Source organism: Manis javanica, chromosome X, assembly GCF_040802235.1.
Source record: "Manis javanica isolate MJ-LG chromosome X, MJ_LKY, whole genome shotgun sequence".
Lineage (NCBI taxonomy): Eukaryota > Metazoa > Chordata > Mammalia > Pholidota > Manidae > Manis > Manis javanica.
The window spans coordinates 1,476,529-1,482,528 of NC_133174.1; positions in this window are offsets into that span (position 1 = coordinate 1,476,529).

Below are 6,000 nucleotides of genomic sequence, written 5' to 3' on the forward strand. Positions count from 1 at the left end.
ACGTGGGGGCGACCTGGGCAGAGGGCATGAAGCAGAAGCCCGCCGCAGAGGACGATGGTGCGTCCCTATCCAGAAGGGGAGGGAAGGTGGGCAGGCCCTCTGGCTTCCAGGAGGAATCAGACGTGGGAAAAAGTGGGAAGGGGTCCGGTGAGTACAATCACCCGCAGAGACCATGTGGGGCGAAGGGACAGAACCGCTGTGAAGAGATAAAGCACGTGTCCACGCACCCAGGGAAGATCATTGTAGGTGACCTGCTGCGCGCCCAGGACTCGGCCAGGGGCGTCAGGACGCTCCTAGAAAGGAGGCTTGGAGTGACTTTCTTCCTATTCATGGAATACGAACTCCCTCAGTTTCTCCTAAGACACACAGCATCCAGGAATTCCTCACTGCCCCTCCCCCAGGGTGGCATCCTCAGGGTGAATCGCCGATAGGCCTGGGTCATAAATGGGCCGAGATTCACTTCTTCCAAAGCTCCACTTTCCAATAATGCACACTGACATATTTCCAGGGACTGCAGTCACCTATCCACTTTCTTGGAACACTCCAAGCCCATCCATTAAATGTTTAAAAAAAAAAAAACCCATCCCCAGAATGTCTTCTTATCTTTGTTCATGGCTTTGCCATCCACCCACTCGGCTAAGATGGAAACAAGCTCCCAGAGGACCTTGCGGTCAACTGGCCAGCACCAGTCTAGCAGATTCAGACTCAAAAATCAAACCAGGAACAAACAGGTGGCTGAGGGGGGGTAAGAGAATGAAGGCCAAGTCCACACGCTAGCCCTGTCTGGAGCCACGTAGTAATGTCCTTAGAGCACAGACGCCATGCTCACCTCAGTTTTGACAAGAGGTTGGAACCCTCCCAGTAACCAAATGCATGCAAACCGATGGATGGTGGTGGTTGCACCATGCACCTGCTCATAGGATCAACCATTTTTTTCCATGTTCCCCATTTTTAGCAGCGTGTCTCCTCTTGAGCACGATTTTCTTCAGCATGTATGGTGTGCATCGAGTTGTGCCTCCTTAAAATTCACATATGGACTCCCTACCCCATAAGGGGATGGTACTGGGGGAGTGGGCCTTTGGGAGAGGGTCAGGGTGAGATGAGGTTGTGAGGGTGGGGCCCCCGTGACAGGATTAGTGCCCTTATAAGAAGCGGAAGACCCCAGAGCTCTCTCTCCAAGTGAGAACGCAGTGGGGGTCTGCGATCCAGGGAGAGGGTTCTCCTGGACAGTGAATTAGCCAACACCTTCACCTCAGATCCCAGGCCAGAGCCATGAGAGATGGACATCTCTTATCTAAGTCACCCCTCAACAGGCTTCCGTTGCAGCAGCCCAAGCTAAGACAATGCACTTCGCCACCAGCTCTAGTGTGTTTTGTGCTGTTTGATCAGCAAAAGACATCTGTTGGCACAGAAATCTATTTTATGCAAGCCCAGGTGTACCACTTCCTCACGCAGCAGCTCAGACAGGCCCAGCTGCCCTGAAGCACGCCGATAGCACACAGGGTTTTAGAGGCGATATGTGGAAAAGGCATCAGATTAAAGGCGACGTGTGAAAGAGGCATTAGAGAGAAGTGTGTCCTTAAATACCGCTCTCTGGACTCCCGCATTCAGAAGGCATTCCTAATGGGCTTGCGGGGTCTGTTCCTAGCCTTCAATAGCTGCCTTTGACCAAAGGTTCCCTGTAGGAACATGGAAATGAGGGCAGGTCACTGCTCAGAAGCCCCTACCACCCTTTGCCGTGGGGGTACCCATCCTCGGACTGCGTCGAATGCATCATGGAAAGAACCTGAGGATGCACCCTTCTTTTGAGGTGTGTATGATCCTCTAATAGCAGAGCAACTGAGTCAGACAGGTGGGTCGAGCCATCCCCTTCTCCTATTCTTGGCTGCATCGCCTAGAATGCACTATGTGCCCCCTGCCAAAATCAGATTTCCCAAATGTAAAACACAGACAATGATGCCTACCTGTCGAGGGGTTGAGACGACAAGATACATCCCTTGTACAGAACACCTGCATTGTATCTGCAGTAAATACACAGGATCTGGTGCACCCACCATCATTTATTTTTACTCCATTCTTCTACCTTTCTTCCCATTGTCCAGTTTCACCTCAAGGCAGAATCTCTGGGGATGTATTGGCTATTTCCTGTAGGAGCTGACATTCCTAAGGGCTCTGAGTTTTGAAAGGAACCGTTTCATATTCTACAGGAGCCTGTGGATGGCCATGGAGTTATGTGGCTCTTGGCTTAACAGCAACTGTAAAAGTAACTTCTGGGTCACATGATTGCATGCCCCACTGCCGCCAACCCCCACCATCGGGGGAACGGGCTGATCCTGAGTCCAGCAGGAAAACGGGGGACAGAAAAACAAAAGTCTGCGCAGGAAATGTGCACTTGCATAGCTGGGAAATCCCAGGGGTGGGCTAATGGCTCGTGGAGATGTATCTTTATTTGAGCAGAAGCAGACTTTTAGGAATGTTCCATGTGAAACTTGCCCCCGGTCTGTCTAGGGGGTAGCGTCAAGAATAATACAGGCTACTGGCAATCTCGCTGAGAACCAGGGGGTGTTTTTGTTTCGTTGGTTCATAACATACCACAGTCAGTGGAAGTCTCCTGCTCGTTTGCATTTACTAAAATGCTTCCAGATTTTCACAACAGCGTATTCTAAAACAGAACCATGTGAAGAAGAGATGGAAAGTCCGTGTCAGAGAACCTCCCCGGGGTCTTTCAAGCCCTGTGGAATTATCTTTGCAAAATAGGCTGGAGATAATTCTGCCTGGGTAAGAGGCAGCTACCTACAGAAAATGCATTGTGTGTGGATGTGAACGCAGTCTGACCCATCATGCGGGCTGCAGTAACAGGATTTCTGGGCAAAATGGAGGCAGTATATCCATCACTGCCCCTTATCAGAGCCAGAGACATCTAGAACAAGGAAAGAGTCATAGGCATCCATGCTCCCCCACCAATCTGGGTCTCCAAATTCCGCTTGGTACAAAATCAACTGCAGTGGGCTGAGATAGTGGATTCTTCCCTCCCTCCACACCACACAGAGCGGTGACGGGCAGATGGGGTAGGTGAGATGTCAACCCTGATGGACACATTCCCTCAAAGATCTCAACTCTGCAGGGGAATTTGGCTGAAACAAAGATCTGTCACACTTTTCCAAATAGGGACTCTGTGGCATCTTACTACACTGATGGACAGTGACTGCAATGGGGTATGCGGTGGGGGTGGGGGTGGGGATTTGATAATAAGGGTGACTGTAATCACCACATTGTTTTTCTTGTGAAACCTTCATAAGAGTGTTAATCAATGATACTTTAATAATAATAATACAAATAGAGTAGAGATGACAGGATAGAAGTAATGTATTTGAAGACAGATCAATAGATTCTCCCCAATCTGAACGGGGAGAAAATTGAATGAAAAAAAATTAATAAAAGATCTGTCACACTTTTCCAAATAAAAATTATGAAAGGTCCCTAGGTCCACATGAAAATATTTGCTTCAGGACAAAGTCCTATAAGGGATGAATAGTCACAATTCTATAAAGTGTCGTAGACTCTTGACAACCTATTCCGGCCTGCGTTTGGGTTGACGGCACTTCTTTTGGGCCAGCTCCCTCTAGGAATGGAACCCAGGCAGCTTCTAGGGGATGGAAGCGGCCCCAGAAATGAGAAGGAAAGAAAAATCATCTCTAAGTGCTCCTTCTGCGTTCCGGAAGGCAGGTGAGACCCCGCCCTCCATGGTGAGCGCATTCAGCACTTTACTCTTTAATAATGTGCCTCTTTCATGAACTGGAAGGCGTGGCCTCATTACTGGACCAAAGATGATTGACAGAGATGGTTCCCATCCTTCTGAAAATAGACACATTAATAAATCTTTGTGCCCAGGGGCCTTCAGCTCCCCGAATGTCAGGGAAGACACACATCCCGATTTCTGCAGTTATGAATAAATAAAGGTGTGTGTTTATCAGCAGCATGGCTGGGACATCTGCAAAAACCCAAGCTCAGATCAAAGACGGATGTCTGTGCTTTGGCACCTGGCCTTTAAAGATGCATGTAGAATTCACTTAGATAAATAACATGGAACAGAATGATTTAGAGAGTGTGCAGGAGAAAATGGAGCTCCTAGACATGCGCCGGATGTCTTACAAAAAAGATAGACGCCAAGAAAATAATTAGCTCAAGCGGAATCTGTGTGGCGTGGTAACAATTTTCCTTCCGACTTGGGTACTTGGGTATCACCTGCATGAGTTTCCTGTGGGCAACTGCTCAGGTGACACGGCGTGGTGGAGGCAAAGAGACAGGGTCCCCAAACGGCCAGTACTGACTGTCAGTCCTCCACGGGGGCCTTCTGCCAAAACCCAGTGACTTCTGTGCTGAAGAAATAACATGGCTGCACGTCTTTTAGAAGCAATTCTTTGACTAGAACCTTCTCCACTCTGATGCCTTTTGATACCTCGATATACCCAAAAGCGTCCAAGTATGCAGCCCCTTGTCTGCAAAATATCCTTCATCATGTCTGTGTGTGTGTACGTATGTGTGTGGGGGTGTCTGGATCACATCTATATTGGCCTCTTTGTTATTGCTTGGTTCAGCCAGGTCCCTGCTGCCCCAGGACCTTTGCACTGGCTGTGCCCTGTGCCTTCTCCTGGGATTTGTTCAATAATCCTTTCTAGCAAGTCCTGCCCGGAGTGCACCCTGTATACTTCCACCTGCTTCCCTGATTTATTTTTCCACGGTCCAGAGCCCGTGGAGGCCAGCAGACCTGAGGACACCCAGGTCTAAGTGGTCAGTAGGTTCGTGTCCCAGGTTAACACCCCATGGGATGTCCACGGTTTCCTATTCATTCAGGAAAATGTCCTTCCTAGCACCAAGGAAGCCAATTCAACCTTTACTGCTTTCCTAATTTGGGTTGACTGTTTCTTACTTGCAGTGATAAACAATGACATAATTAGGGTACAAATGTAAACCCAATTTTTTTTTAAACAGTGGTATTGTTAAGGACAAAGGATAATGTTAAGATTCAGCGCTTTCTAAATCAACAAAGCCAGGACTGAACTGGTACAAAATATAGGAGAAAAAAATGTACATTTGCTTTGTTTTCATGTGTATGCTGTGTTCTGTGTTTTATTATTACCAGGAGGCATAATGATTTATGCATGAGTTTCTTTTCTTTCCTGAAAATGGTTGCTCAGATAATAGTTTACGGCCAGTCTTTGTCTATCTATTCCTACAGCATAAACATTGTAAAGATAGGAGTTTGTATTGATATTTATTCTTTCCCTAATTATGATATGTCAAGTGGCGTACATCCGTGTATACATACTTGACTGTATCTAAAAATTCTGAAAGAAGTTAAAAGAGATTGCTAACACCCACTCTTGGCCTCTAAGACTAGGATAGTAGTGGGGTAGACAAAACTGGAGGTTTAGTGCTTGAATCGTTTCTTTTTTCTTTTCTTTTTTTAACCATATATATTTTTGGTTTTATACCAAGAAGGGAGGGCTTTGCGTGGTTTATGCATGTCTTCTGATTTTTTTTTTAACAAGAAAACCGAATGTTTTATTGCCTTGACATTTAATGACAAAACCATTAAAATGAGTTTATCCTAGTTAAACTTCTGAAAGGCCCAGGGCATATGCTGCATTTAATCTTTTTCTTTCCCTTTTCACTTAGCATAATCTTTGTGGAAATGAAGCGTGTCTGAAGTGCAATACTTCCTTGAGTTTCAGCTTTATTTTACTGAGGTGAAACTCACACAATGAAAAATTCACCATTTTAACCACTTTAAAGTGGATAGTTGAGTGGCGTTTTGTGCATTTGCCATGTGGTGTAACCACCACGTTGCCTACTTTCAGAACATCCTCATCACCCACAAAGGAGACTCCAGCCCCAGCCCCCTGAGCAGCCACTTGACACTCCTCTTTCCTACCATGGACCACCATTATCCTGCTTTCCATCTCTGTAGATGTACCTGCTTGTGGCATGGCATGTCAT